The sequence below is a fragment of the Octodon degus genome, unplaced genomic scaffold (assembly GCF_000260255.1).
Source record: "Octodon degus isolate 3935 unplaced genomic scaffold, OctDeg1.0 scaffold00041, whole genome shotgun sequence".
In the NCBI taxonomy this organism is placed as follows: Eukaryota; Metazoa; Chordata; class Mammalia; order Rodentia; family Octodontidae; genus Octodon; species Octodon degus.
Window position 1 is genome coordinate 9,143,657 of NW_004524617.1, and position 12,603 is coordinate 9,156,259.

The 12,603-nt window shown below is 36.8% G+C and overlaps 1 pseudogene; it reads left to right on the forward strand.

The window, feature by feature from the left end:
• The first annotated feature begins 2,710 nt into the window (after positions 1–2,710).
• On the forward strand, positions 2,711–4,642 carry LOC101561246 (annotated as a pseudogene).
• The last annotated feature ends 7,961 nt before the right edge of the window (positions 4,643–12,603 follow it).

A 12,603-nucleotide genomic window follows, 5' to 3' on the forward strand; every position in this document is an offset into this window, starting at 1 on the left:
TATACAATTTTAAGTTCCAAGAACACATTCTCATTCTCAGTTCATTCTTTTTATCGCATTCGGTTCTTGTCTATTTTTCAAATTTAATTTTATTGTATTTTGAAGAGAGAAAACTGAAGGTCATAGCATGACTGAGTCAGTTAGAGGAGAAAGGGGAAAGCAAAAGTGGACTGTACATTCTACTCTTTCAACTACATCAGTATGACAATGGTTATAAAGTAGCAAATTATTTTTTGAATCTTGCAATAATGTAATGAATTTTAACAAATATATACATATACATATATATATATATATATATGTAATTTTTTCTGTCAAACTCTATTTCCAATAAGTAAATTGAAGCCCAGAATTAATGTGTTTTTCCTTTTATTTTTAGTTTAAGCCTTAGATTGACTTAGGGCTTTCCTCCTCTATTGCTCCACCTAATGTAGATGTTGCCCATGAGTATCCTCCCATATTTCAATTATCTTTGAATCCTTATTACCTGGCTCCATATATGGAAAATAGTACTTTCTTAATAAATATTTGTTTCATTTGAATAGAACCAGGAAGTTTAATCCATCAGGTGCTATAGGAATAATTTAACAACAAAGGTACTTATAAATTGTATCGGAATGTGGAACAAGATGACCACTAATACCTTCTACCATAACCTTCCCACAGATATCACAAGTTAAACAGCTTTTCACAGACAATATCATCTTCACAAGAGGTAAGGAAATCAAGTGAGTGTCCACAGTGCTTGCTTTTAGTATAACAAAATTAAAAGACCCATTGAAAAAGGCAGTGTTACATTTCCCTTAACTTCAAGCAGCCCCCAAAAAAGTATGAGTGTTCACCTCCCACTTTATGAATGGAGAGGAACTAAAGTCCAGGTTTGAGACTTGAAGTATGGGACCAGACTCCATGGAGAAACCTGGGCTAGGAAAAGTCCCATGACCCTTACTGCTAAGCAAATCAAAGGAGCCTCTGCTGCTGCCTTAGGCCAAGCAGCCTACTGCCTCCATCTCCCCTAGCCTCAGGATGCAAAGGACTCTATCCTCTGGAAAGCATGGTACAAAAGCTAGCACAGGACCTTGTTTGGAGCCCAGTGCCAAGGTGGCCTGCCATAGTGATACCTAGCATCCATTAGAACTGAAGTCCACTTTCATAGGCCAGAGCTCACAAACATAGATGAGGTTTAATGTGAAGAGGAGGCCTGAGAAGCAGGAGGGACAGACTCAATTTTCAGCTGTATCAGTTCACGTCTTAGAGTGGCCCCGGGGCAGACTGCCCTCTGCCTTAGACTGTAGATAACCAGCTGTGAGACTCAGGTGTGACCCACCTTCCTCCTACATTTTATGCCTAAATAGCTCTTTACTGCTCATGCCCCAACCTCAGGTGGCACAACTACTGCCAGGCCAGTGTTCACAGATGAGGCTTGTAAAGTTTAAGGTTGTTAACTTGAGTGGTGTGGAAGCCACCTAAGAGATTAAGAAATCACACTTCTGAGTGTATCTGAGTAGGCCATAGAGGCATGATCTTGGGATTTATATCTGGTCCCTGGCCCCTTTCTGGCATTTTCCCCTGCTCAGATTTCTGCCTGAGATGAGCTAAACATCTTTCTGTCACAAACTTCCACCATGATGTCCCTTCCTTAGAGCCAAGTGTCCATGGACTAAATTCTGTAAAATCATGAGAAAAAATAAACTTAAGCATTTAAGTTGTGGGTGTCAGTTGTTTTGTACCAGCAAGAGGAAGACTGACTAATACAGTGTTCTAGGACTTCCTTAGCACCAGTCATAGTTCTTAATAGGACAGATCCATGTTTTAGCCTGAATCACTACTGACTGTAGTGTGGACGAGCTGTATTCCCAAGAATATTCAAGTCCTTGCTATGTGGAACTCAGGTAAAATTCAGCTTAGTATTAACATAGGTGGCCAAGGGACTGCCTTCACAACACTAGCTCAACTTTGGACAATGCAGCATGGAGTAAAAACCCACTCCCTGGGGGAGAACAGGATAATACACTAAGACTTTCACCTGATAAAACATTGAGTAGACTCTGAATAGCCCCCTGTCCCTAGGTCTGACTGGGGATAGAACCTCTGGAGTAGCTCCTGTACCTTGGAAAGACATATGACTACAGTTTATAGGACTCCTATTCCAGCTAACTTAACTGTAGTTGGTTGTAGGATTTTGTGTCATGTGTCAATTTCTGCAAGGCACATCTCATGGCATTGTGGCCTTTGATCATATACCAGTGTAGCAATGGCAGGCTGTGGTCTCAAGGTATGACACAGTTTGGTGAATCTGGTGTGATATAGGTACCTAAGGCTGGTCTGTCCACAATGACTCTGCCCAAAGATGAGCAGAATTCTGTCACAGGCCAGTAATTGATGAGACATCTGGCCTTAACCTGGCCCTAAGGAGTGGTTGTTGGGTGCAGACTATATTTTCTTGTTACTCTCCTATTTCTTTGTGAACAGTATACTAAAAGAGTATTTAGGAAAATCCTGCACTTGCACTAAGGTTCCATGCACTGGTAATTTACAAGAACTTGTACAGGATTTTCATTGCTCTTGAGTTCCAGGGAGCATCAGGAACCAGACTGCTTCAAATTTGGGCAGCAGGTGGTAGTTTCCGTGCCACAGTGGAACAGGCAACGCAGGAAAAGAGCCCTGGCAGAGATACACAAGAGAAGACCTAAAGGTTTTTCAAGGAAGAATGGAGGAAAATATGATGCTTGCTACAGTGGGAGACACTGTGGGATATCACCTATTCCTGATACCAGATGAATCAAAGGACCAAGAAAAACACAGAGAAATCCATGAGAAGTAAATTGAGAGAATAATGAGCCAGTTTACACCTATGCTGCCTCCCTATATCTGGCAGAAGCAACCTTTTAATCTCAAATACAAACCTGGCAAAAGAGATGTTCCTGCTTATATATGTGGCATGACAAAGCTTTGGGACAATATTGAAGATGAATTGTTTATATAATAAAACAGATTACAAAGGAATTTCCATAGTTAGTAGCCAGGATTGAAGTAATGATGGTGAATTCTCATTAGTAGAAGCTGCTGACTTTTTTCCTAAACGGTTAGATCCTGATAATAATGTCAATAGGGTGTTTTTCCATTACGGGGAGTTGTGCATTATTCCTGTACCAAAGAAATCTGAAACAGTATCCTGGTTATCTGCTACTTCCCCCACTACAAGCATTAAACATAATCTCAGCACATCCAGGAAAGGTTTTCGCTTCGGAATCCATACGAGCTACTGTCAGTGGATGTATCAGCGGATACCCAGAAAAAAATCCGGCCTTGCTGCACCAAGCACACTGCTTCCTTCCAGCTTTCACTGCAGTAGTAATAAAGCAGCAGCCAATATTGGTGGCGGCTGCTGTCCAGGCTTTTTACCTATGGGATCCAGTTGACCTGCAAGTGTGTAATATCTTCAAGACGTTCTTGCCAGAAATCGGAATAATGATATCAGTTACTTTTCACTAAATGTCTCTACACACAGTTCGCATGACAGAGGTTTGTGCCAGACCGATGGAGTAGATACAGGCTTCCACATCCATTTCATCCCCAGTACTGAGCCCAAGAAATGGGCTTGAAGCTGACTCATGGATTCGAGATCTTATGCTCCAAATGTAGTCCACAGATTTTGGGCACCAAGAAGTCCTTTGTAACTACCTCACCACTCTGGGCTAGCTTCCTTGAAAGTCTGTAAAAGAATGATTACTTTAAGGGAATCATAGAAGGTTCTATCCAATACCAAGAAAGGCTAGAAATGGCAAAGAACTACTTCAAAGAAGTCTCAGTAAACCAGCCAGAAAGTTCACTTGCTATGAGCCCTGGTGAAGAAAATTTGACCATATTACAGAGAGTACCATTCGATATAGAAGAGCTTAAGAAAAAAGAAGCTAATCTTCCTCCAGAGGATCATGATCAGTGGTTAGAGCTTTCACTGGAAGCTGGACCAGCTACTGCAGGAGGCTCCTGGCACAAAAGAATCACAACCCACTTCCAAGAAGGAGAAGGAGCAGAACTATGACTTAACTCAACTCACACATGGCATGAAAACTTTCCTATCCAAAGTCTCAACCCATAAGGAAACAGAACTGCCTCAAGAACTTTCTGAGGCTCCAATCACTTTTGATACAGATGTCTCTATTAACTATTTTGATACAATTTTAGGGAAGAAGACTCAGGCATTGGACTCTGATGACCTGGATAAGGAAGACTGAATGTTTAGACAGTGATGATGATGTGGACCTCAAGACTCAGGACCCTGGTGAAGAAGTTTCTCTGAAAGGAGCTCTTGACAGCTTCAAGTTATACATGGCCCAGATGGACAGGAAATGACACATACAAGCATGGACAAAAGTTTTACCACTAGCAAGCAAGTGAATGAGAAGCCTTCATCCCAGACTACCAGTAACAATTCAGATGAGGGATTGAATCAACTGGTGCCACTGATTCTGTTCTGGACCCCGTAAATGTAGACTTGAATGTGGTTTCAAATATATTGGAATCCTACAGCTCCCCAGCTGGACTGGCAGGGCCCACCTCAAATCTCTTACAAAGCATGGGGGAGAAGCTGCCTGCCAGCAGTGATCACAGAGCCTCAAGCAAGTCAGTGAAAGATTAGCTGACATATGTAGCTTTGTTTTCCTCTTTAAATAAACAATGAGTCTGAGTGAAAAAAGAAACTGCACTTGGGTTGCCCTACTTTTCAAAAACAGTGATACACTCGAAGAGCAGAACCTAGAAGGTCTGGACTTGGGTGCTCTCCAGTGACATAGTAAGAGTGACTGCAGGCTCAGGGAAAAAAAATGTAGCCTGCTTATAACTCCCAGAAAGATAGGCACAAACAAAGCTAGATTAAGAGGACTATAATAGATATCTGATCCTTACATGCCCAGATGATGTTGAGTGTGAAAGTGTCAAGAACTTTCAGGAAACCAAGACCTCATCCAATACTCAAAATAAGGTACCAGAGACTAACCAAATAGGAGACAGTCTGGGAGAATTCCAAGATAGGGAATTATTATCAGTTATTTCAAGAACTTAATTATCTCAAAAGAAAAAAAAATAAGTAACATTTTGGACAGTATACAAATGTAACAAAGAGATGGAAGCAACTTGAAAAGTTAAAGAGAATTTATTGAGATGCAAATACAATAGAAGGCATCAGTAGTAGAACAGATCAAATAGGTGAAAGAATTTATGAATTCAAAAATAAACTATTTAAGAATATGCAGTGGGATAAAAATGCAGAAAGAAAAGAAATGAAAAAAAAACCTTACAGGACCTTAGGAACAGTATTAAGAGAACAAATATTTGTCTAATTTGGTTCAAGAAGGACTTAAGAATAACAAAACAATAGAAAAAGAATTCAGGAGCTGGGGAGATGGCTCAGTAGAATAAGTGCTTACCTGGCAAATGCAAGGGCCTGAGTTCAATCCCCGGTTCTGCCAAAGAAAAAAATAAGAAAGCATTCAAAGAAATAATAACTTTCCAAATAAGAGAAGGATAGAAACTTTCAAGTACAGGAAGGTCAAAGGTCACATGTTAAATTCTTAACTAAAAAACTTTAAGGCAATATATAATCAAGCTCTCAAACATGAAAGAGAAGACTGATAATGGATGAAAGAGAAAAGAACACATAGGGCAACTGAGTTCTGAGCAAAAACTTACAGGCTAAGAGATAGTGGGATATCTTGGAAGTATTAAAGGAAAAAGAAATGATCAATTGAGAATACAGTATTATCATCACTAAACAGAAAAATGCAAATCAAAACAACACTGAAATATCACTTCAATGCAAGAAAAATGGCTGCCATTAAAATGGCTACAGATTAAAAGTGCTGATAAGGATGTGAAGAAAAGGGAATCCTTAAACATTGTTCTCTTAATACTGTTCCTAAGGTTTTGTAAGTTTTTTTTTTCATTTCTTTTCTTAATATACTGCAGAAAGTCATGTGGAGGTTCCTCAAAAATTGAAATACAACTACTATATGTCCTCTACTTGGTATATATCCAAAAGAAGTAAAAGGAATATGACAAAGACATCTGCACTGTCATGTTGGAGTTATAGCACTAGTCACAGTAGTCAAAAGATAAACACAACCTAAGTGGTCATCAATTGATGAATGGATAAATAGAATATAGTACAAATATATAATAGCATGCTATTCAGTCATAAAAGGGAACAAAATCCTGTCATTTGCAACAACATGGGTGACATAAGTGGTACTTACTTTAAGTGAAATGCCTATTAGATTCCACATAGGACAGTTCATGTAGTATTTGTAAACAAGAAAGATAAACACTGAATGATCTCACTCATAAGTGCAATGGTAAAAAACAGTTATGAATGAGAGTAGAATGATTGCTATTACTGAGAGTAAGCAATAAAGATATTTTGGTAAATTAATTCTAACTATAACTAAGTCACAGTTAGCAGCAAGAAATTATGTTGTGCCATTATACAATAGACTGATTTTACTTTTTTTTAGGGAAGAAATAATACTGTTTAATAACCTAAGTGTACTTTCAGCAGGAATCAACGAACACATTTCCTGGGACGTGAAACTGTACTGAAAGTATTCAGCACAAAATGATCAATAGTTTTCACTACACAGACATGCACACTGATATAAATGAACATTAATGAATACACAAGTCAATTTTTTGTTTATATATTTCGTACAGGGTCTTACTATGCAGCTCAGACTCATAGTGATCCTCCTGTTTTCAGCCTTCTCAGTCCTGAGATTAGTGTGCCACCATGCCAGGACTTGGTGGCTGGCTCAGCAGGCCTGGGAGTGGGACCAGCATGGCATGTGATAAGGAGGATCGAAACCTGGTCCCTGTGCTTGCCTAAGGGTCAAATGTTTTTGCAACAAATTTCTATCAAAATGATACTGCATTAATATTAGTTTTTAAAATTTATTTAAAATAATAAAAATTGCAGAATGATGTGAATGTAAGATAAGCCTGTGATTGTATAATGTAGTGTAAATAAAATCAGATAATACATATAAAAATTGATGATGCTATACATTCTATTTATACACAGGATAAGTACCTAAAATCTAAAATGTGACCTGTCACAAATCCTCTCTCCAATGCAGTGTATTCCATCTATCTTACCATTTGGATTCCTGGACACCTGTGCTTTTTACCATTTTTTTTAATTCGGAATTTTCATTAAATTTCTTCAACAATTTACATTAAATATTGTCTCTAGCATGTTCCTCATACAAATATGTTTATTAAATAAATTCATACCAAAGTAATAAATTAGATTTTAAGAAATATTTTGAACATACAATTTTCCTGAAAAATAGTACATATACTGTCCTTCAAGGTTGATAAATGCTATGTGGCAGTGTCGCCATCACTACTGCAAGCTTATTTCCATGCATGCCTCTGAAGATGAGAACTGGAACTTGCGGGCCTGAAGCTAGTTCAGTCACTCCACTGTCACACAAGTCCTCAGTGACAGCTGCTTCCTGTCCCATAGGCTCCGGAACTCCAGTCCAGATCATTGGTTTGGTGTCTGGAAACACTCAGTTTGCTAAAATAAAATAATTTTAAATAATACTAATATACTAATATACTAATATACTAATATACTATGCATTTCAAAAAACTTGAAAAACATATTTTGAAAGATTTTAATTCAGGGAATAATAAATGCTTGAGAAGGTAAACATCTTAAGTTGGTTTAAACATTATGCAATCTAGGGGCTGGTGAGATGGCTCAGTGGTCTAAAGCACCTACTTAGAACAAGCTTGGCAAAGCACAGGGACCGCGGTTCAATTCTCCAGCACCACATGCCAGCCAGCCCGCCCCCTGGTGGGCTGAGCTGGCCACACACACACACACACACACACACACACACACACAAATAAAATTTAAAAAAAAACATTATGCAATCTATAAATGTATCAATATGTAACAATACTTGATCAATAAATACATTTTTGTGATTTTATGTATAAATTTAAATATTAATAAAATAAACTACTAGGATACTGTTATTTGAAGTGTTCTAACATCAGTGTATACATTTGAAAAATATGTAGTATACTCTGTCACATAACTGTCAATCATTCCCTAATTTCACCTACATATGTGTAAACTAATGTGTATCCCATACTATCTAAAGAGTAGGTATACTAAACCAATAGTCAAATATGTCTTGAAGCAGCAAGAACAGAAGCAAAGGGTCTGAATGAAATTCCTTGTGTTGAGTTGCTTACTCATTGGTCTATTACTTTTGCTGATAAAATTAGAGGAGGATTTTATTAATTGTATGTGTTTTCAGTAATAATGTTTACATTCTTTATGCACAGTTTGTATGTATGCATAACACATTTTAAATTTTTTCTTCATAATTTTAGTAAGAAACAAATAGCAATGAGACAGTTTCAAATCAAATTGTTAGGACAGTTTCAATAACTAACACATTGAATACTCTCTTCCTAGTGGTTATTTGCTGTACAAAATGCAGACATGATATCCTATTTACAAACACTATTAGAAAAAATCCCTCTATTCATTAAGTGAATGTAACTATATATCTATCTTAACCATTTTAAATTCCCAGATGCAAAATGCACATTCATCTGTATCCCCTTCTTTTTTAGTTCCATCATTTGAATATTATAGATGTGTGAACTCAGCAAAATATTCCAAAAGAGTCCAGTGATACATATTCTATGTCTTTTCTGATTTAAAATAAATTCTAGGAAGGATTTCTCTATGTCCGTTAGTTATGTTGGTGGTAGTTTGATAGGGATTGCATTAAATCTGTACAGAAAATTTGGGAGTATGGCCATCTTCACAATATTAGTTCTTCCTATCCAGGAGTGTGGAATATCTTTCTGTTTTCTGAAATCCTCTACGATCACTTTCTTAAGAGTACTGTAATTTTCCTTGCAAAGATCTTTGACTTCTTTAGTTAGATGAATTCCAAGGTATTTAATTTTCCTCAGTGCTATTGTAAAAGATATTGTTTCTGTAATTTCCCTCTCCGTGTGTTTGTTATCTGTGTAGAGGAATACTATTGACTTTTGGCTACTGATGTTGTATCCTGCTATGCCACTGAATTTCCGTATGAATTCAAGTAGCTTCTTGGTGGAGTTTTTGGGTGTTCCAAGTAAAGTATCATGTCAATTGCAAATAATTATAATTTAACTTCTTCTTTACTTATTATTCTTCCTTTTGTTTCTCTTTTCTAATAGATCTAGCTAATGGATCCAGAACTATTTTGAATATAATTGAGCATTGAACTTTTGTGAAAAGCCTTTTCTGCAGCAATGGAAATTATCATGTGGTTTTTAGCTTTTGCTCTTTTGATATAGTGTATTACATTTAAAGATTTTTGAATATTGTACCATCCTTGCATCCTTGGGATGAATCTTACCTGGTCGTGGAGTATGGTCTGTTTGATGATTTGCTGTATTCTATTTGATAGGATTTTATTGAGGATTTTAGCATGTATATTCATGAGGGAGATTGGCCTGTAGTACTCTTTTTTAGTTGCATTTTTCCCTGTTTTTGTTATCACCATAATACTTGCCTCCAGGAATGATTTTGGGAGAACTGTTACCTTTTCTTTTTTTAAACATTTGATTTTTTAAATTATTTATTTATTTTTATTTATTACATTTTTATTTATTGTGTGTGTGTGTGGCCTGCTCAGCCCACCAGGGGGCGGGGCTGGCTGGCATGTGGTGCTGGGGGATCGAACCGCGGTCCCTGTGCTTTGCCAAGCTTGTTTCAAGTAGGTGCTTTAGACCACTGAGCCATCTCTCCAGCCCCCATGTTACCTTTTCAATATCATTGAAGAGTTTGAGGAGTATAAGGAATACATCTTCTGTAAATTTCTTGTAGAAATCAGGTGTGAATCCATCTGAACCTGGACTTTTCTTTGTCAGTAGTTTTTTTCATTAGATGTCATAATTCATTTTCTGTTATTGGGTTATTGAGAGTGGTTATATCTTGTTGATTCAGATTAGGTAATTTTTACCTTTCTAGGAATCTGTCTATTTCTTCTGTATCTTCTATTCTGTGAGATTAAAGATTCTCAAAGTAGCTACTGATAATCTTTTGAATTTCCACTGGGTATGTGATAATTCCACCATTTTTATTCGTTATAGGTTGTATTGAATTTTTTCTTTCCTCTTTTTGATGAGGTTAGCTAGGTGATTATCGATTTTATTTAATCTTTCAATGAACCAGCTTTTTGATTCCTTAATTGTTTGAATTGTTTTCTTCTTCTCAATTGAATTATTTTTTGCTCTAATCTTTATGATTTCTTCCCATCTTTGGGCTCTGGGTTTGGTTTGCTCTTCCTTTTCTAGTTGCTGGAGGTGCAGCATTTGGGTGTTTATTTCTTCGCATTCTGTTTTCCTAATGTGTGAGTTCACAGCTATGAATTTCTGTCTGAGAACTGCTTTCGTCGTATCCCATAAATTCTGATAAGTTGTGCTTTAATTTTCATTGAATTGTAGATATTGTTGAATTTCTTGTTTAATTTCATCTGTGACCCATTGGTTGCTGAGCAGGGCATTGTTTAATTTCCATGTATATAGGGTTTTTTTTCCTTTTTCTTTTGTCATTTATGTCCACTTTCATTGCACTGTGGTGAGATAATATGTATGGGATCATTTCTATTTTCTTCCATATACTTAAGCATGACTTATGGACCATTATGGGGTCTATTTTAGAAAATGACCCATATACAACTGAGAAAAATGTGAATTCAGCTCTGTTTGTGTGGAATCCTCTGTATATGTCTACCAATGCCTTTGTTTCAAGCTCTGGTTCAGTTCTGTTATTTCTTTGCTAATTTTTTGTCTGGTTGACCTACCCTTTTGGGATAAGTGGGTGTTAAGGCCTCCTGTTAGGATTATGGTATTGGATATTATATTTTTCATGTAATTAAGTTTTGTTTTACATAATTGTGTGCTCCTGTGTTTGGTTCATACGTATTTATGAGTGTTATGTTTTCCTCTTGATCTTTTCCCCTAGCTAGTATATAGTGGCCTTCTTTATTTCGCTTCATCATTCTTGGTTTGAACTTGAGACTGTTTCTACCCTTGCTTTTTTCTGAGGTGCTGGGGCCTGCAGTATGGTATTCCATCCTTTGATTTTCAGCGTATGAATTTCTTTATGAGTTAAATGTGTTTCTTGTATACAGCATATTGTTGGATTTTTGTTTTCCTAAACCACTGTGCCAGTCTATTTCTCTTAATTGGTGAATTGAGTTCATTTACATTGATAGTTATAGTTGAGATGCATTGATTTACAATTGACATGTTATGTACCTGTTGTCGTTTACTCCTTTTTCTCCTGTGTTTAATTGTTTGCCCTATTTAGTTGTTTGCTTCTGTTCTTGTTCATGGCATTCTTATAATTTTGGGCCCTCTCTAGCACATCAGTCAGAAGCCTGTGTAGTGTTGGCTTCATCATCATGATGTTCTTTATCATGGAATTATATCACTTCTCCATCAATCTGCAAGGAGAGATTTGCAGGGTATAGTAGTCTGGGCTAGAATTTGTGTTTATAGCAGACTTGAAGTACTCTGCTCCATGCTGTTCTTGCCTTCATGTGCTGTGACGAGAAGTCAGGCATAATTCTGATAGGTTTTCCTCTGAATGTGATCTGCTTCTTTTCTCTAGCGGCTTTCAGTATATTATTCTTGTGCTGAATTTCTGGGATCTTGACTATTATATGTCTTGGTGTGTTTTTATTTGGGGTGAAGTTACTTGGAGTTCTGTATGCTTCCATTAACTCAATGTCAGATTGTTTCCCCATATTTGAGAAGTTTTCTGCCATTACTTCTCCCCATATTTTTTAATGTCCTTTGTATTGACTCCTTCTTTCTCATTGATACCTATTAGTCTCACATTATTCATCTTTGCATCGTCTTGCAAGTGATGATTTATTTTTGACTGCATCCTAATTGTTTTTATGATATCTTTTCACTAGCTGCACCAGCATCTTCAGGACATGAAACTCTGTCTTCAATTTCACTCAAATGATTTTGCAGGCTTGTGATTGAGATTTTAAGTTCCTCTATATCTCTTTGACTCTGCTTCATGTGATCTATTTCTTTCTGGTATTGCTCATTGAAGGAATCCTTCATTTTTCTAATCTCCTTTATTTTTTTATCAATGTCTTCTTTTGAAGCAGTTATTAATTCTTTTACTGCAGAGTTTTTTTCAGATTGGTTTCCCTCCATATGTTTCTGTAGTTGATTCTTTAATTCAGATGCCATGAATTCAGAGAATTTTTTTTTATTTCAGAAAATACTTCCACTGATTTCCTCTATAATTTTCTGCTATTGCTTATTTACTATCAACACTATTAATTTGTACATTTGAGCTGAGCTGGTATTAAAGAATTTTGCTCTGAGTTCCTCTATAGCTTTTTGTTGTTGCTTATTTACTATTGATGCTATTAATTATACATTTGAGCTGAGCTAGTGTCCTCTGTACTTCTTCTGGATGGGCAATGCTTTTCCTCCATATGTTTCTGCATTTGATTTTTTACTGCAGATGCTATTAATTCTGGGATTTCTCTTTTCATT